At 30.7% G+C, this 22,044-nt stretch overlaps 1 protein-coding gene across 1 annotated transcript in view; it reads left to right on the top strand.

Annotated features, from left to right (window-relative positions):
* The first annotated feature begins 2,378 nt into the window (after positions 1-2,378).
* The window catches only part of LOC124535560 (apoptosis-stimulating of p53 protein 1), a 257,185-nt gene continuing 237,519 nt past the window's right edge, over positions 2,379-22,044 (top strand). Inside the window, exon 1 of the mRNA XM_047111806.1 lies at positions 2,379-2,744. The gene's annotated coding sequence lies outside the window, so the exon portion shown is untranslated. The remainder of the gene's footprint in view (positions 2,745-22,044) is intronic.

The following is a 22,044-nucleotide window of genomic DNA, read 5'->3' as shown; positions in this document are numbered from 1 at the left end:
ACAAATCCATATATTCAAAATATTTTGAAATGTTTTAAGATATAAAATAACATTTAAGTAAAAATAAATTCTCAATAATTGTATTTAAAAAATGCGAGTGATTATTTAATTAAGTGTCATGCATAAAATGTATTTAGAAACAGATTTAATATAAAATGAAAATCATGCTCTATGCATTACTAAAGCATTATATTGATTAAAATATTTTTCTAAAAATAACGGATGTTTGTGTATATTATCGGCATTGTATACTAATTATAGTATCGTAAAGTATTTTTTTTTTGGAGCGAACCTTTTTTGATGCGATTAGAATAAAATTCAATGTAATCAAACTAAGTGTTCATCGCTTCATTATGTTTCATCATCTTACATATTTCTTGTCTGATTTTCATGGAAAAAGTGTTTCCGTGCTAGGAAAAAAAAGCCGTCGATTTGGACGTTTGTCATACCTAAGTTGATATTGTATAAGTAATTGTATTTTAAAAAGTATTTAACATACACGTATATTCCCTTTGCTTATCTTATGTCTACATAAGCTAAATATTTGATGCGAGTCGGGTAGCAGATTTGAGTGAATATTTGTATAATAGATAGACAGTTAGTTTAAGAATAGGGTATACAAAATAAGTTTGGTTTATTCTATAGAGTGACTAAATTATTACTATTTGAATTTTTTGGCTTTTTGACAGTTAGTGTGCAGCAACTTATCTTGTATTTCGATTATAAATTCGATTATTGATAACTTCTATGTTAGTCTTAATTGCTACACAAAATATATACGGTACTTGTAACACGTACACTAGAAGACTACACCAAATACAACTATTGCTAGATCTTTATAGCCGAATTAAAAAAAGTAATGAATTTTTAGGGGAAAAATTGTTCTGTGTATGTTTCTCGATAGCTTTTGTTTTTGATGTGAACGATGTATCTTATTTTATTTTCTATGTTTTATTTGAGGGTTCCAATCTTATTTAAAAACAAACCTAAACTTGATTTGTATATATATTATAGTATTCCGATATTTACAATATTTGAACATCTATTTTTGAAGTTAGTATCGTCGGGCTCCAGTCCCAGCGTGACCATGAAGGAAAGGTTGTGAGACTGGAATAGGATCATCGGTTCATGTTAAAGTTAATATTCAATATGTAGGCTGACTGATAAATGGATCACTAGATACATGGTTTAAATCGAAACAACAATGCTGAGCAATGCCGATTCAAAGTAAAAAGTGGACGTAGCCTACCTACTGATAATAATAGTTAATTTAATTGGGGAAAAATCGTCATACTGTAGCTCATCGTCAGATTTTCCATTTCTTGTCTTAACTTGAACGTATTTTTCTGTATTGACCAGCATTAAATCAAGTTTATATCGAACATTATATGATCTGGCAAAAAGCGAATAATTTTGTGAACGTTGTCTAAGTAGGTACATACAAGATAACAAAAGGATAATTAAGTTTTATTTGAAACATGAGAGCAAGTAAGTACATTTGTAATAATTATTGTTTCTTGATAATTTAATTATCAAGTCTCAAGATATTATCATTCCATAAAGCAATAGTGAAATGTATTACGAAGCGAGACTGATTTATATGACTATTTACTTCGTAGACTTAGTTTAAGTGAACAATGTATCTTTATACTTGAATTGTTATTGAAATATAAATATCGCAACATAACAGTATTTTTTTTTAATCACAGGTACCATCCCAATTGTATAACTGTATTTTATAGCTGACAGATTGGATACATTATATAAACTGTAATTATTATTATTTTAAAATATATTCGATAATATTTGATGGAAAGTTGGAACATAGATTGATTAAATTAATTAATTGAAATTTTGTAGTAAATACACCTTATTAATTAGATTTGGGTTATTATTGTCAAGATTACAAAAATATAGTTTTTTTTATTAATCTAATGTGTTGATTTGAGAAATAATCGTGTGTCCTGTCAGCTGTATTAATTCCATTACGACCAAAAGACGCAAGTGGCTGTCTGCACTTAATTACCAATAACAAATGACTGTTATAAATTAGTTTTACATAAAATATATAATATCGTGATTTTATCCACCTCGTCTCATAACGGTTGTCTAGCCGACGTTACTATAGAAGCGGTAATTGTTAATTCGACACAGTTCCGTGCATAAATCACACCTAGTTGCAGCGAGAGGTAAATCTGTACAATTTATTATACATTACGGTAAGCGACTTCCGCGGTGCTCCCGCGACGTACTGAAAACGCAGGAAGTTAATCCATATTAAAAAGCAAGAAACTGATTCTTTGGCGGTTAACGGTGTGTAATATAGATAGAAAAATTGGAACCGTGTAATTATTGTTGCGGCGTTGTTCCGAATTGCGATTCAGTCAGCTGTCGGCACATGCGGCCAATGCACGTGAGTCGCGCGCGCACTTTCGTCTGTTTTCGCGCTACGAATAACGTCGTTCGATTTTTAAATGTCGCATGTTAGGAAACAGGGAAATACAAAATGTCAAATGAAATATATATTTTTTAATTATAAAAATCCCTCGGTATATTCGATCTTGGTGACATGTGAATCTAAAATTAGATTGATCGATAGTGTATAACGAATATTGTGTTCTTTACGACTTTGTTGCGGTTTCGTTGGTTTGTTAATTTGATGATATAGTGTATCGAGGAATACGAGTTGTGTCGTGTAGTGATGCGCTAATTGGATTTTTCGGTGTTAATTACTACCCGAACAGGTTAGTGTAATTTCGTATGTAAACACTCAACAAGTTCATAAAAAATTAACTAACAATAATGAACATAAAACTTTGTTATAGTCTATGTATATATATAGGACATGGTACTTAATGTCATATTAATTGATATATTGGGTAAGATTACATATTTTGAAATTTAGGTTAAAATATTATGTATTAGCCTTTTTTGTCAAATGATTTAAAAATATATATATATCGCTGCATTTAAATTAAAACTATCACATTGTAGTCTAACCTAGTTTTTGACTTCGATACCTAGGCCCTTTGTTGACCCTTAGTTCAAATTACACTCGCTAATAATTAAATTCGCTGTTCTTATACATTTGGTCAACGCTACTAAAACGAAATATCTTCTCAGTCGCAATAACATTATCTTATACGGTTTAAATACAAGCATACGACTATACGAGTTCCTCGTTAATTTCCGTAAACATAAATACTCTTTACCAATTTTTGGAACAATAAAACGTAAGAATTTAAATGCCGTTTCATTGATATGCAAATAATGTCGTTAAATAAACGTTGCACTAGATTATTTTATAGCAGCATCTATACAATTTTATTTCAATTTTATTGTTTACATAGCTTTACCACTCGAGACGACTCAATTTAAACATTTATTATGCATTTTATTTAAGCTGCTCATGTATTAAAATACATCTCAATTTTACGATTTTTACTCCTTTACGATAAATGTACTCTACCTGTTAAGTTTTTATTGTAATATAAGATGCCCGAAAAATGTTACAAAACCTTTTAAGTATTCTTATCGGTAATTTAATTACTAAGACTCGTTTCAACCTCGTATTGTGATACTTTTCGAATATTTTAATATTCAGTCACAATAAGCAATCACTCAGCAGATATATTATACCCTTATTTAACCTAATATTAAGATGACTGACAAACAATGATGTTGAAATAAACAGATATGTTATTAACGCGCAAAAAGTGAAGACTAGAAAACGTCCTAATTGTGACGTTTGCCTTTAGTTGTTTTACGTAGTAATACGTTATGCGTAATTAAAACATCTAGTTATCCCTTTTACTTATTGTTTTTATCAAGCTATCCTTTTTACTTTTAACGAAATGTAAAAATAAACTAAAATAAATGGTCCCCGGCGCGCCACACTTTTTTCTGTTGTTTAGTATGGATGTAACATATCTGTTTATTAGAATATCATTGACAGACAAACAAATACGCCTTCCTGTCGGATCGACTAAGGACCTTTTCTCATAGACTTAGACTGCCATCAAATAATAACACACCGCGAGTACGGGATCAAAGATGTCATATCCCTTGCGCCTGTAATTACTCTAGGTCACCCATACTACTGGTACTGATGCACTTTGTACAGGATGTATTTATATGGAAAGTATTGTTTTTCAGATAACTCTATTTATTAAATAACAAGTACTTCTAGTACCCAAACCCTAGTACTTTACCGCACTTTCGATTTCTTTTTACGATTCCACCTATACATATTTTATTTTTATGTCAAGCTTCACTTTTTTTTAACAAGAATATTTTTTCATTTTAAATAACCTCGAAATGAAATAGGTCAATTAATTAAGCTTATTAATTGTCGACTATTATGTAATGGGCTTGTTTATATTTTGAAATGAAGACCTATCTTTGTGATTTTAAAATAATACTTTAGCATAATTTTCTATTATATACATATTTTTACAATGAGTATTAATGTTTAAAATGTATTTATTTGTCTATTTGATTTGTCGATTGTCGACGCAGAAAGGAAATTAAGAGATATTTTTAGAAAAATAATAATAGTTACTACTCAAAATGGCACTAATCGAGTCAAGAATATAAAAATATGGCCAATAGCCCTGAATAATTTTAAAAAGCTTGTAACATGCGATTATTTTGAATATTTCAATCAATAAATACATTTCGATATATATCCAGCGGCGAGTGAGTTACATACTTTATCTCCGATCCTCTGATCGATATTAAACTCGTTGTCAACTTGCTGAACAAATTGTAAATTAGTCCCGCTCGAGTTTCCGCGACCTTCGGCTAAGTATCGTCGCAGAATCAAATCGTCTCGTCTCGTAACTGTAAAGTAAAACTAGTTTGGCTGTCGGCCGTTTCTCTAATAGGATCGGACGTTCCGCACGGTAGGTGCTCTTTCTACACTTTTTCTCGAGCAATTGCGTAGACGAGATTGCCGAGGACTCGTGGTAGCCCAGACCGGATTCGATCAAGCATCCGCCCCATTTGCTCGCAGTGTTTGTTTTCATACAAGTATCTAATTTTCCCACAGACTTCCCATGGTTTATTGGCGTAATGATTATAAATATGTTTAACTTATATAACACGCTGTTAAATTTTAATTATTGTGCAGTAATTATATCGTTTAATAAATTGCATTGATGCCAATTAAAAGATATGATTACACATCAGTCCCAGTTAAAATTGACCAATATTTAAATGACATGTCAGCGGCAATGACAAAATATTAGGTGGCCTCAATTTTCCAATATTCAATTTTCAATCCTAAATTCTATATTCAATTCAATGTTTAATTTTCAATTCATAATTATAAAATTCAGAATTGCCGATATACATACATTTAATTATAATAATTTGTTGAATATTTTAAAGTTTGTATGTATTTTGTAAGTTTTTTCAATACCTACCTTATGTATCTATTTGTACATCACCTTGTACCATAACTAAAACTGTAGCATTTCAGCTCTAAATTTATTAGCCTGTGTCCATCCCTGGGGTTCTAGCTTCGTACCTAATGTCATCAAAATCGGTGCAGTTGTATAATTATGAAAGCGTAGGTATAAGTATATTAGATATATGGGCGAAGATTAAAGAAGAAGAATTTCTAAGGACAATAGAAATTATCCATTTCTTGTGATTAGATCAATCTTCTATAACATTTCTTTCGGTTGTACAATTTATGTTAGGTACTTTTTCATATTCAGCTAATCTCTACTAAAAATTGAAATTGTTTTTTTTTTCATATTACAGTTTTATTCCTAATTAGACAACTCGCTAACACAACGGATTTTGCTTTTATTAATTAATAGCGACCAGTCCCGCCTTCGCACGGGTGCAATACTGATACTAAATATACTACACGAGATCGATATATTGAGTTGCAGTGAAAACGCACAGAGAAACCTTCGAAAAGAACAACTGAATTCCCAAAAAAAGATTTTTATTCTTTGATTTATTGTAATTTTTTGGCAAAATTTTAACAATTGTTTAGCTAAATTATTATATACTTGTAGAATTGTATGCCAATATATAAAATAAACACGATATCGTTCTTTCGTTCCTTTTTTAACGAATTGTTTATCCATACACAGTGATTACGAACTGTGATCGACGAATTATTCACGTAGACTTTTTCAAACTTTTACGTGGCTTGTTCGCGTGGAGTTTGCAAATAGAGGGTAGATGGAGTTATTTGAAATTTCCCATGGGAACTCATTGATTCACCAGGATAAAAGTGTATTGTATATTGATCCAGAATATATACTGTCATTGCAAAATTGTCGTTGTAATTCAATCTTGACTATGAACTTCATTCTTTATATGGAGTCCTAACATTTTTTCTTTTTTTGTAATCTATGTATGTATTTGTAATCAGACTACAACATGTATAATCTGTAAATTTCCCTAAGGCTAAGGTCTCCTCTCCCTTTGAGAAGGTCAGGAGCATATTCCACCTCGCGGATCTAATGCTGGTTACTCACGATTTTTTCCTTCACCGCTAAGGACGAGATGAATTATAAACGCAAATTGAGTACTTAAAAATTCAGTGGTGCTTACCTGGGTTTGATCCCCCATCATCGGTTATGATGTACGTGTTTTAACCACAGGGCCATCTCGACTCAATCAGACTACATAGCCACGTTTTTATTATGAAATGTTGACAATCACTATCAAGTTATAAGTGAACATTTTCTATGAAACTTAAACTAAGAAAAAACAGCATACTTATAATTGTTTTTCTTTCCAAAGATATTTTTCTTAGTACAGTTGAATGACTTATAGAATTAAGAAAAGATATATGAGTCACAGGTATATGAACTCTTAATTTGCTTTTGCATGTATCTTTTAACTTTACTCGGAGCGATAAACTCTGTACAGTTTACCAAAGCTTGTTTTTACGTCCGATTGCTTAAATGTTATCTTAATGATACATCTATTGTTCTTTTAATTCATTAAATTCGTTCATTTTATAGCAAAATTTGTGTTTATATTGTATCATATTAACTATAATAATAATTGTTTATTAATAGTTTTTGTTTAAAATGAGTTCATTTCCATAAAAAAGCTTGCGTATCTGTAAAGCTTGTTAATGCATTTTTTTTCAAACTTTGTAATTTGAAGCACCTATCACATAAAATATTTAAAAAAAAAGTTATATAAACTTCATTCTTTAGACTAAATTTAAATTTGGAATCAGAAATCTTGAACAAAGATATTTATAAATACCATAAAGACATCCAGTAATGTAAGTTTTTCCATCGTCATGTTCGAGTGGTTTGAGTTTAGAGGCACCTTTCAGGTTGGCTCAAGAGCGTGGAAGTGTAAATATTGACTGTCCATTGGTAGCATTTGCTAAATGACGGAACGTATCGCTGAATAAACATGGCGATTTTTTTGGACAATAATGTTATGTGATATTATCTTTAAATATTTAAACCTAACCTTAAACTATTCTTCATTTTTTAAATAAGTTGTCTGGTCAAGACTCTGAACATATATAAAAACAAAAATTGTTTTACCACTGTCAGGGTTATTATTTTCATTTTGAGATACATAGGTATTAAATAATCTTACGTAAAAAATTGCATTATTGGTAATACTTATCAATAAATCTTTTAAAAAAAATATTCCATTATTCGCAATAACAACATTTTTTAAAGTTAAAGGTATATTTAAAAGTAAACTTACTTCACGTGAAAAGTTACAATTATTGTATTATCCTGTTAATATATGTTGCGTGGATACGTAATAATCTGTTTCCAAAACTCGTTCCAACAAGGTCTTTTGTTGTTCTGACAGGTCAAGGCTGCTGGATGTCGACAATTTGTTCATCTCTTAGCGCTGACAGAGTGACGGACAGACGCGATCCCCTATAACAATGCAAACGTCACCTCGTACTTAGGATTGTTTCGTGACTCAGCATTTCCTTACATTATTTTGTAAACTATTTAATTTTATAGTTTATCGTAGCTTTTAATTACCTTTAACTTTAACCTTTTAATTAAAAAATCTATTGGATATAAGAGTTTAATTGAAAAAATGCTAAAAGTATCATCCGCAATGAGTAGAACACTGGTCGGTTGTCTTGTTATTCCTGTTGTATACGCAGCAGCGTTATATCTCCAATCTCAAACTTTCATTTAATATAGACAGTGAAACTTAGAAACCCAGCTTAAGCTCAATCCATTTATCAACAGTGCAACTTCATCTATTAGAATATAGTTGAATAATAAGGAAGAAAGTGGCTTGCAATTTTGACAAATAATATAATGAGGTGGGGTGCAGTTTGTACATCAATATAATGAATCCTTGATGTTGTACATGATTTCCTTTAATGTTGGCAATTTACCTGATACTGACGCAAGCTTGAAAAGATCACGTTTCACCTTCTGATTATAGTGCGGAGTATAGTAAAGAATAATTGCTCTCGTTAAATTATTATAGTTAAAATATTACTAGTACTTGTCAAACAGTCGTGCGTTAATTATGCTGAGCTTACTGAAGTAAATAACTCAGGTAACCCATGATGAAGTAATTATTTCATAAAACAAAATCTATCCATACACGTATTGGATATTTTTAAGTGCATGATATATAGTTTTAAAATAAAAAGAAGTTAAAATTAGGTTTCAGTTTATGTATCACGTTTACGGCCGAAGCTTTAATACTCTCTTAAATAAATCTCCTTATAATAAAGTCATTTTCACGGCTTGTGATACTTATAAATTTGCATTTTTATCATGCATCATACTATTATATTACTACCTACCAACAATTCTAGCTCTTTGAGTTATTATGTAAACTCATTATATTTAGCTGTTAGCTGCGACCTCGCGCGCGTTGATTTATGCTAATGTCATGCTAATGATGCATAGTTTTGACGCTTTACTCATTTCTAATGAGGCTTAACAAAATGTATTTTAATATACAAGGCCGAATCACATTATTATTCAAAACAAAAATTAAAATATCGCCTGCATATCTATGACCATTTCGATACACAGACAACACTAGTTTAGAGTTGATATGATTTTCAAATTGGCATTATTGATATGTGTAACGGAACGTAAATAATTTTGATTTTCGATCTTGAAATTTATTATTAATTATACGTATGGCTTTTTAATAATTAATTAATATCTTCTGAAGTTATTTAATAATCTAATTTCAATACATATAGCCAATAAATATTCAATTTAACGCCTAGTGAGTTACCTGAACCTCTCCTGGACGTCAATTATATGTCATTGCTACTGTGATGTAATTGTCTTTAAACAGGTATAAGCAGCCGTGTATTTGTACTTGATCGACGGGATGGTATATAAGGTAATGTGTGGGAACGTCATGATCCGTAAGCACTATGAATATGTATCTTTTAATTATGATAGAATTACTTTATATTTCTTGAAATTGGGGCCTCCTTGTAATTGTAACTAGCCGTTATTGCTATTTACATAAAAACAAAAGGGGTCATATTGTATGACTAATTTTTGATATTATTACTATACGCCTATGTAGGTAAAGTACTGAATTGTTTCCATGCAAGTAGGAATGTCATTAAACAAAACCTAGTTCTCAGTTAAATCCGAGTAAGATCCGCTAAATTTACACGTGATTTATTTTTGTTTAATTCATCTCGAGCTCTGTATTGAAGCACAGCCTCATACGCCGTGTAGTCTAATCTAAGCAAAGTACAAAAACCAAATAAACAATCTTCGACAACGAATTGACGATATTGGTCGAGAGCTTGAATAATCTATTATTATCAATATGAATTTGCGAAAAACTGGCGTTTAAAACATCAGCAAAACTGTTATCGGAACTCGGGCTGTTAAATTAACGTCGTTATATGTATATTAAGTAAAAAATGCTGTTATATTATAAGAAAGTTAATTAATCAATAATGAAGTTATAGAGCTTTTAGAAAATCTCGTGGACTGCGTAAATCTAGGCCTCGTTTATAGGCCTATTTCGATTAGAAAGGACTATATATACATGTAAAGATCTACCACATTTTTATACGCATACACTGGAATAGCGCTGTGGAATAATCTTCAAACTTTAAGAAGAGACGAGTACTGCTTAATAAACCAAGTTGGATACGTAGACTATAGCGATACTCAACAGTGATTTAATGTAATGTTCAATACTAAAAATAGAAAACAATAATATTATATGGTTGGTATGTTATAGTAACTTTTTTTTTGTAACTTTTCTTAGTTCAATCACCATACCGTTATTGGGATTGAAAAAAATAATAATCTAAGAACTCTATGTGACATGATAATTAGGTATGAAAACTGTAATTTTATTGTGCGTTGCGTGTGACTCGTCTAAATAACGTCTGCGGAGATGAGAGAACGGTAAACTACAAACTGTTTTAATTATAACTTAGTTACTATGACGTAGATTTTCAATTTCAGATATCGCTACGAAGTTATTGGTGAAGTTGCTGTAATCGTTAATTTCTTATCGAGAATGGAACAGTTGTAAACTATGGCTAAAGTTTTCTTTGAACGCTTCGTTTAAACTATTTTATAATCAAATTTATATATAAGAAACGTTTTATTGCAGTGAGTTTGTTCTAATCGTCTCGGTTGAATTCGAATTAGCAATAAAGTATTTAGTTTTATTTGTATGAGATTAAAATGCAAAATTGATATCATTTCCTTTTGAACTAATGACTACTTATATAGCTACGATTTCCGGATCAAATAATAATTTTACTATTTCGTCGCTTATTATGAATGAACACACCTAGCCTCGAAATTATTATTGTTATTACAGAGCATAAAACAAAGTCGCTTACCGCTGCCTGTGCCTACGTATGCTTAGATCTTTAAACTTACACAACAGATGTTGATGCAGTTTCTTTTGATAGATAAAATATTACTAATATTAGTAATATTAGAAAGGTTTTTGTATATAATACATGGATAATATAGTGAGAAAACACTGATAATTTTAGAAATTCTAATGTGTTGTCGTAAATAAGCAAATTCTCTAGTATATTATAATACTGATAGTATACTGTGCGTTACCTTACTTATTTTAACTAAAAATTCCCTAGATTTATTAATCATATATTTACCCGATTATATAAGATATATGCTTTTTTGATATATCTTCGTATGCTAGTAGGTACTTAATTTACTTTCTAAAAATCAACACCAAAAGTCAAAATCGGTCCAGCCGTTTCATAGATTAGCCGGAACAAATAGACAGACAGACAAACAAAAAAATTGTAAAGAATGTTATTTTGGTATATGTACCGTGTATACATACATATGCATTAAATAATAAAGGGCTATTTTACTTTTACAAACAGACACTCCAATTTTATTATATGTATAGATAATCATAATCAATATAGGTAAATAAATAAGATAAATTGTCATTCAATATATTTTTAACAGAATCGTTTCATTTAAAAAATAGTTTTTTAATTATTGTTATAATTTAAAGTTTTTGGTAAATGACAAGCATGACATGGCCAGATTAAAACATTTTTCGACTTTTATTTTTAAGTTCTTTTATTTATAAAAGGATAGCAATGTCAAATACTCTAATAATATCGAAATAATTATCAGTATCAGTTATCTATGTCACACATACGCAATTTTGTTTTAAATATCTTATGACTTATTTAACAATTGGAGCTTAGATAAAGCATTTAAAGTTTACGTTCTCCTCCATTTTCTTTGGACAATGACTCAGCAACGGTTGGAGAGAAAATAAGGGAATTAGTTACGAAATTAGAATGTCAACAAAGGTTATTTTTAAAAGCTGAATTATCTTCCGTATCAGATTTAAATCAAAATTACTATTCAAATACATTTCGACTGACTATTGATTCTACCAGTTTTATTATTAATAGTATTACCACACAGTGTTATTAAACAGGTTACGAAAATATGTTATATTAAATGTAATAATATTGAAGTAAAGTTTCTATTGAGATCCTAGCAACATAAATCAATAATCTATTTTTAATAAAAAAAATCAATTCATAAAACCTCGATGTAACCTTAAACTATTTAATATTACAATGAACCATTCAATGTTAGAAGCATGGGCACTGTATGTATGTATATTTACATCGGTAATGAAAGTGTTTGGAAGATGAAAAGGATAATCTCACACCCGGGTTTCTGTAACGACCGTCCGTGTGAACGAAGTAGCTCGTTAAACATATTGTGATACCTTTCATGGCTTATTTATCTTATATCGTAATACACGAAGATCATTATAGTAACGTCAGACTAGTTTCCACATAAAACGATCGCCGTCATCTCTATATTATCTCATTAGGGATGGATCTTTGAAACGACGACAGCTGGGATTGAGAAAACATCAAGATTCTAATAAACGGACTACTATAAGTTTCGTTAATAGAATTTTATTGACATAATATTTTCATATTGGCAGGCTTGATTTTAAATTCGTAATGTTGCTCTATATTATTGAATTACAATTAAGTGCTGAAAACTATAATTTAAAACAAGTTATATGAATAAGTATTTATATGCAAAAAAGCCTAACTTTATATCGAGGATATAGTATAATCGTCTTTAGAATTGTAGTAAAACGTATTCAATTATGTGAATTATTTGAAATGGAGTCGGAAGTTGCGCGGGCGGATTATATGATATGCCGCGTAAATGAGCTAGGTTACTAGGTAAAAGGTGAGTGCTCTGCAAACCCGAAGCGTGTGGGTATGTCGCTTTCTATGCCGCGCTGAAATGGCGTACGAAGCTCTTGTATTCATGTACCATAATATGCTTACTGCCTACGTTTAAGTTTTACCTTTACAAATATCAAACAATATCGTTCGTTTTATGTTAGAATTAAAAAAAAAACTATAATTAAAATACTTAAGGAATATAATACTGTAAATAATTTATGTTCCTAATAATGAGAATATTGTTAATGGTCTTTATAGAGAAATAGGTTAAACTTACAGATAACAGTTGACAGAATATTAAATTTGCCTTCATCTATTTTATATATTTGTGGTAAGCCTTAATTCACTGAATACGTCTCATTTATTATGAATGCAAATAAATCGTCTATAAGGTTAGCCAAAGATCATTCAGTCCGAATATGGTAAACATCGTATATCTTAGGAAGCCACAAGCTGAAATATGGTCAGCTCATTGTTTGAGTATTGCGCTCACATTCGACAAAGATGCTGTAACACGAAGAAAGTACATATTGCATTACTTTAAATCCATATTAATATTATAAATGTACTCTGTCTGTCTGTCTGTTTGTAGCTCTTTCACGACCAAACCAATGAAACGATTTTGATGAAATTTGGTGTAAAGTAAACTTGAGCTTCAAGAAAGGACATAGGCTTATACGTTTTTTTGCCTAACACATGAAAACGAACCCTCTCAAACGAATCCGAATCGAAAAATGAAGCGAATACGCGAGAAACAACTAGTAAGTTAATGTAGTATAACTAATGTTAAACAAACTATGGTAGATAATTACGTTTGTTGAATTCCAACTGCTTAAAGATAGTGTTGCTTTATGTCTTAATTCTCTTAGTCTTAGAAGTTATAGTCTTAAGTCTTAATGACCGCTAAATAGCAGTACTTGGTACTCTTTTGTTCCGGTTGAAGGGTAAGTGAAACAGTGTAACTGCAGGAACTAGGAACATCTTAGATCCTAAGGGTAGTATAGTCGATGTAAATTATGTTTAATATTTCTTAAAATTCTAATATCTATGGGCCGTGGCAACCAATTACCATCAGGAGGCCCTTAATCCGTATTAGTATATACAAATGGAATATACATATATATGTGTACATTTTCTCAATTTTTTATTTATTAGTTCATTGTTCAGATTCAAATAGTATTGTAAAACCTATTGTTCTATAAATTGTGAAATTTACAAATGCGAAACACATCTGCCGGTACAACTATTGGTTGCTTTCAGAAGTGAAAGTGGGCTTCGTTGGTTGATAGCTTCTCATTAGTTCCCTCACGAACTAATCAAGTTTGTGATATGTCACATTTGACTATGAGTTATTTGTAAAATTAATTTCAGAATAAACCGGATAAACAGACGTATTATATTTATATTAATTTAAATTTTTTGTACAAATAAAATGGAAGAATAAATGATTAATTTTAATTTCGAACATTATCACACCCAACTTATTAATTTACCTAATTAGCATTTAATTATGATTATTTTCATTTGTATTAATCTATACTAATATATAAAGCGGAAGAGTTTGTTTGTTTAAACGCGCTAATATAAGTATATATTGGAGATGAATGAACTCATACAATAATACAATCGGAAATTGAACATATATAATGCTTGAGACAAAACTAACTTTGTAATTTTTCATTGGATTAACATATTATTATTTGGTAAAAGAATATTGAAATAAGAAGAATTGTGCTTGAAAATTGTTAAAACAAGACTAAGCAAAGTTATCATACTTTTAAGTAAAACAAACCATGAATTGATTACCTTTATTTTCATCTAAACTGGACACATCGATGTTCATCCATTTATAAACGATGTCTTGTGATGGCTCTGCTTACATATTCATTGGTTGGCCTTAGAAGCGAAAGTGTGCTGGTCCGATCGATACCATCTCGTCTCATTAGCTCCCTCACGATCTAATGAGCGGTAACACCTCACATTGTTGCTCTTTGACTTCTCACGTCTCTTAGAGCCTATGCACGCTGCGGCTTTTTGTTGCGATGTAATCGTGCGTTTTATGAACGCACCGTTGCTTCCTTTTAACTAATGCGCGATTAACAGAAAATTGCGATCGCGTCTTTCTGACGATTCCATCAAATAACGTTTCGAAATCGTCTTAATTCCCTTTTGCTATCAACGTATATTGTTAATGTAGGTACAATGAATGTAAGAATTCAATGCAATTCGAATATTGAGTGAGCTAGTGTAAGTAATTACGGAACAGACTCAAGGGACAAATTGCCGGCTCATTGGCAATGTAAGGATTGGTTTATTATTCCATTGCCAGTGTCTATGAGCATGTAGATACTTTCAGTTGGCCCATTTGCTTTTACCTAACTAGTTTATAAGCTATGTACGTATTTATGAGATAAGGCACATAGGCCTATTAATTAGAATGATATATACATATTTTGAATTGTGTTAATATAAATAGAGCTGAGATGGCTCAGTGGTTAGAACGCGTGCATCTTAATCGATGATTGCTGGTTCAAACCCAGGCAAGCACCACTATATATATGTGCTTAATTTGTGTTTATAATTAATCACTTGCTCAGAGGTGAAGGAAAACATCGTGAGAAAACCTGCATGTGTCTTCTTTCATCGAAATTCTACCACATGTGAATTCCACCAACCCGCATTGGAACAGCGTGGTGGAATGTGTTCCAAACCGTCTCCATAATGGAAGAGGAGGCCTTATCTCAGCAGTGGGAAATGTACAGGCTGTTACTTTACTTACCTAATAACATTGAAGTTACCGACTATAACAATCTGCAGTAAAACGTAGATTTGCATGTCAAGGATAAATGGATTACCTTAAAAAACTAATGTATATGGAAATTCTTTTAAATATCCATGGAAAATACAATAACATGCCATTTACCTTATTAGAATCGCAAAGATAGAATAGTTTCATCGTAATATTAATACGTACAATTTTCAACATAAAAATGGTAATTAAAACCTGTAATAAATTGATCATATCCTATTATAACGGACTGTTAGATAACACACGATTGCTTTTACATGTTATACGAGTAATAGTTCGTGATTAAAAGATTGTCTTATTCATAGCGGGCTGGGACGTGATGACGCATGCTCGTAAAGAGTGCTTGCTGTTTTGAGAGGAATCGTGATTCGAGATCGGACTATTATTGAGTATGACTTTTTTTATAAGAATATCAGTTAAGGTAATCAGCATTACCTTTGTGGTTATATCACTAAGATTAGTAAATAATTATTTTATATGTACTTCCTACTAATCGGTTTATATAGTTGTGTATTGTAAAGTTTTCAAAATTGTAAGTATGTTTTTTTTAATATTTACGTGAATATATTATAAGAAGGTTTAGGGTGTTGGTTGTGATGTAATAGGGAAAAAAGAAGCCTTTGTCCTTTCTTGGAGTTTAAGTATGCTTTATACCAAATTTCATCAAATTCAATTCAGCGGTTTGGTCGTGAAAGAGCGACGGACCGACAGACAGAGTTACTTTCGCATTTATGATATTAATATAAATTTAAACAATGAGATGTAAGTAAAGTAAGTAGTAAAGTAACAGCCTGTAAATTTCCCACTGCTGAGATACGGCCTCCTCTTCTATTAAGGAGATGGCTTGGAACATATTCCACCACGCTGTTCCAATGCGGGTTGGTGGAATGCACATGTGGCAGAATTTCGATGAAATTAGACACATGCAGGTTTCCTCTCGATGTTTGCCTTCACCGCCGAGTACGAGATGAATTATAAACACAAATTAAGAACATATATATATATATAGCGGGGTTTGCCTGGGTTTGAACCCGCAATCATCGGTTAAGATGCAGACGTTCTAACCACTGGGCCATCTCAGCTCTTTTATGAGATGTACCTATTCTGATCTAACATATCAGGGTGACCGGTAAGTCAATCACCAATAGTTCAAATCAAATATTCTGAAGGATTATTATCGTATTTATACAATACAACTTATACCGGCAAAACAGAATCAATTTTAATAGATGCTAGATTGTAACACACTTTTGAGTTTTATATCAAAACTAACTAATATCAAAACTTTATAATGATGTGCCTACTTAGATTGTAAGCCAAACCATAATTCAATACAGATCTTGGATCATAATCATGGATGACGTTGTATTGACGTGGCCGATACTTCTAACTGTGTCATTGTAGTAGTAGGTGGAAATTATGACTTGACATCAGATCGCCCACTTTCCCGTCAATCTCTACTTTAAAAACAATATAATTGTCTATGCATGTCATTATACTATGCCCGTATGAATTACTCGAAGCATTAATTATATTCCATAGGTTTGGCGTGTTTAACCGCTTTTATAACGGAAAATAAAGGCGCTTAAAATATTAAAATAATTGTAGGTATACCTAAGTTCAGTAGGAAGGTAATCGCGAATACTTAACGTAATGTAAAGATGTTTTGCCCTCTAATAAAACATTAAGGTAAAATATATCGTAATATAATTGAATATTATCGTCTTGGTGTTATCAAAAAATGATAAAACATTTTAAATTTTATTTATTAAAAAAACGGCTTTAGCGTATGTTAAGTAGATGACAAAACCGGTTTTAACGCCAACGCTAATTCGTAGTAAATCGTAAAATATAAACTACCTATTTAATGTATTCTATGTTTAAAATATCTGTCAGAATAATTTATTATGTCGTTTATTAAAAAAGTAAAAGTTGCTTGGTGTATAGTGACAAAAGTTGTTAAATACTCGTAGTGCAAACAAGAAACTTTTTCAGGTATACTGTCTGTATGTAATACTCGTTGTCGCCTGCGGCTTTTCTCTCGATTTAGGGGTTGGTAATCAGGTGTAACTCAAACAATTATCAAAATTTTATGAAATCGGTTCATTGGTTCTCTCCCATTTATAAGATTGCATAATATGGCATAGTTAAAAAAAATTTAGTTTGTGGATTGTATATGTGGGAATCGCCGGTGCCCAAGACTAGAACCCTAGTAGTACTAGGGCGCAGTGTGCACTAGACTAGTACCCACTTAAGACCCACTTAAAAACTATATACGCTCTTCGTCTTACCATAACGATACATAAATATGCTACGTTAGCACGATATATAAACTAGTTTGTTTAGAGGTTTTAGATACTTAAATAATCATATTTCAATCAGTATTTATAGGTCGGTCGAGTTTATTTGAAAAATTTGCGGTACGAGAATATCTTTACTTAAGTATATAATAGTTATAATATCTACATTACATGATATCCGAAATAAAAACCTAACCAAACCGTAATCGAATCCGATACAAAAAAATTAAAATGTTATTTCAGAAAATGGTCCCCTTTTTTAATAATTTATATATATTAACTTATGAGTAGGTACTAAATGATTATTATCTACAAATAAAGTCAAATTAACTTTTTAATTTATGAAATTCCCTTTACCATTTCCTAAACAATCTAATATCACTAACTGAAACTATTCGAAACAATCGGAAGCTCTGAAATAATATAATATCCGTAAGCATATCTAGATGTAAAATTTCATAATTTCAATTTAGTTGTTGTAATACAAGTTTTGTTATATCAATAACAACCGTTCTGTTTCCTTTGGAACAAATAATATCTATTGATTTACTAATGAGTACCGTTGTGTAATAATTATTGTGGTGATGGGGGTCACTGACTGCGCATGTTTTATTGTTATCCGCGTCTAATTGATCGATCACTTTGTTAATATCAATCACTTCACGCAACTTAACACGTGCATATATTATAATTAGTAGTTGCCCGCGGCTTCGCTTTTTAGGGTGCTGGTTGTCAAGTGTTAGACAAAAAAGTCCTATGTTCTTTTTTGGAGTTCAGTTTTGATTCATACCAAATTCATCAAATTCGGTTCAACGGTTTGGTAGTGAAATAGCGACAGACATACAGACTGACAGAGTTACTTTCACATTTATAATGTTACTTAATATAGATTAAAGAAGAAGAAAAAAGTCATAGTCTGTAATACTACTGCTTGATTTTTTTGAGCTTATTCCACATTTCAATGTGCTTTAGATACACCTGGAGTAGATTGTAGTTGATTTTCATACGATACTTATAGGTTACCATTAATTTGCACTCTAATTAATCTCTTGAGAATTATGTGGAGCAAGTCCGGATTTGAGCCCGCAATGATATGTTAAGCTTTAGGTGTTCTAACTACAAGACCGTCTTGACGTGTACACTTTGATATTTTGATTCAGAATTATACATATCCTTGATTATTTTTTTTTAGAATATATTTTTATTATAGAATTATAGTTATTTAAAGCATGCGATGTTTGAGTGCCAATATTGTCAGGTATCCATTTTGTATAAGGTGACCCATTTGCTAGTCAGCGTACCTATTTGAAATAAAAAATAAAAATAAAATATATCTTACATATCAAAATAAACAAGAGCAATACCAACAACGTACGAAAATAAAACGAGATAAATAAAATACCAGCAATAAAGTGCTTAGTGAAAATGTTCGTGAAATATTGTATTTTTGTTTTGCAATATAATAAATGTATTTTGATTTCAGATAAAATAAATACATACAATCAAGTCGAGTGTAACTTACGAGATTATCTTTAGTTCTGCAAACGGAATAACAATTATGTCAATAATGAAACTCGGCCAACCGTAACCGGCGGATGTATTGTTCGTTTTTTTAGGGACCAGCAGTAATATAAACGAAGTACCTGATATAAAAAATAAGGCATGTAATTTTAAACTTTTATATGGTACTGTAACTTTACAAACAACTTCGTATATGAGGTCATTGGCATAGCAAAGTAATTATTGATCTATCTCTTGACCCTTATGTGTTCCGGGATAAATGATTAGATAAATATAAATTGTCTTTAATTCAATAACCTGTCACTATACTGTTTTGTAAATTTTGTCTTAATTGCAGCATGACGAATTAAAGGTAGACTGTCTGATAGTTTAGTTCAATTTTAAAAAAAATCTGATTCAACATATAAATATCTTTTACATTTTACTAATGTGTAATAAACTTTTAAAAGTAGTGGTGTATGCTGAAAAAAGTAAACAAACAAAAGTTAGTATTAAATCATTTATCATTGTTCAATATTATTCTTATATATGCGACGATAATGAAGGCTATAAAAAATATTTCATTAAAACTTTGCTTTATGTGTTCGTACTTGGCCAATTTGCAAGCCCAATAGTGCGTAGATAACGATCGGTCTTAAACTATCCTCATTTACATAACGTTCCACCCACTAAGGGCGTTCACATGTTTTTCTTGACTTCAACGTGAAAGTTTAGGTGTAGTAAGTGGGTTAAAAAAAATATGCCATGACATGTACTCAGCCTGTTACATAAACGTTTGGACAGGTGTTAACGTGGAATCGTTTGACTATGTCAAGTCAGCCGTAAATTGGGAAATTAAAACGCTTCAATAACCCTCGTCGGAGTTGTATAGCAAATACACACCTTAACATACCTATATCAATAAAGATTATAAATATTTTCGTGATTTAATGTAATTTAATTCTAATTTATGCGATGTTTTTGTAACGAGTTTTGTTTTATAGTTCTTCAAAACTGTATTGTTGTTGCCTAATTTTATAGTCTCTGTTTTTTTTGTTTAACTATTGAGCCAGTCTAAAGCCTATACGAAAAAATCCCAAGAAATACGAATCCTTTGATCTTTTAGAGACGCGGATTTGAAACAAGATTTACTTTAATTCGTTTTATTGAGTACCGATATTTCTTACATTTCTTTTTCGAATTCAATGACTGTACCAAAAAGTTCGATTAGATAGATTATTATTAATGCGTTCTGTATTGCCATATCATATTTACTTACCTACTTAAATAAGCTTACAAATATTACAAAATCACAGGAAACAATGGAATTTTGTTTTGTTGAAACCAAATGCGTGGGATTGACTAATGAACTAAAACACATGCCTTATTGTGGTCAGTGACTATTTTCGTCATCATACATATGGATATGTATCAATACGGAATAAGATATTGTTTCTTTGTTTCTAATGAAATAGGCAGTCGCAATCATTATCTTTCGCGTCAAAGATGAAATTTATTTTGAGTTAGAACAATGGCCACCTACGAAAAATAAATAAACGTGGGCGCTTCCGTGTAGCAAACTATTTCTAACAAATTTAATTGTCTTTTTCGATAACTCTTCATAGCAATAATATCTTGGTCTCTTAATATATTTAAATGTCAAAACAACCTTAATAAAAGATTATAATATAGGAAATATTATAAATATAGTATTCATTGAATTATAAGCAGGATATATAATGTAGTTAATTGTATTTAATTAACATATTTAAATTGATGAAAAACAGTAACTATTGAGTAACTTGTAGATTCAGCTAGGTAGGATCTACATTATATCAAGATATAAAATTAATACAGTATGAGATAGAGTTTTATAATGATAATACAAAAAGTATCTAACATGTTTTACAAATATGTCTACTTTTAAAAGCTTTTAATCTTAGTTCTGTCAACGTGTCATTTGTCACGAGAAAGTGAGAACGAGGTATCTAGGCTTTCAGTGTAAGTTCCTCGTACCTATCTAACCTACGTGCAGTATTGATCACAAACGTGCTGTGACATTCTATTATCTTCCAGAACGAAACTGCGAACCTACGAGCTCTTTGTGAAATTACATTTAATATTATTTACTGTTATTTTAGAGTAGAATACATTTTGTAATTGTTTGCTTGTAAAATTACGCATTCAATTGTTACTATTATGTTTAAAATATTGCTAACGAATGTTCAATTTATCATCAATAAAATTAAACACGCGCTTAGAAAATATGAAATAGGTACGTTTATTTTATAACATTAATTGTTTATTACTTTGTAAATGATAAATGTTAATAATAAGTACTTATATTTGACTCATTTTAGTTCTTGTTTTTATCTCTTCAAACTTTGGTGATTTTAGTTGACAAGGTCAAAACTGTATTATTAGAACCAGCTATCCACTCATTTCCCGGCAAACTTTTTTGTTGCAAGTAGTTAAGAATTGGCCCAAGAATTAATAATAAAAACACATTTTTCATTTACTTTAAATGTCTATGATTAATTATTAATTGTAGAAAATGGCTTAGCAAATATGATTTTTCTATAGGCCTTTTTTAATACTATCAATTTTTTCCTGAGGCTTAGCCATCGTTAAATTAGTTGTTTGCCTAAAACATCATCATAGTTGAGACATTTTATTGTTTTATATGTACAAGTTGTCTTCGTTTATCACTGTATCTATTATTGAAAACCGCA

The sequence above is a fragment of the Vanessa cardui genome, chromosome 15 (genome assembly GCF_905220365.1).
Source record: "Vanessa cardui chromosome 15, ilVanCard2.1, whole genome shotgun sequence".
Lineage (NCBI taxonomy): Eukaryota > Metazoa > Arthropoda > Insecta > Lepidoptera > Nymphalidae > Vanessa > Vanessa cardui.
This window is presented reverse-complemented; position numbering and strand designations above follow the sequence as displayed.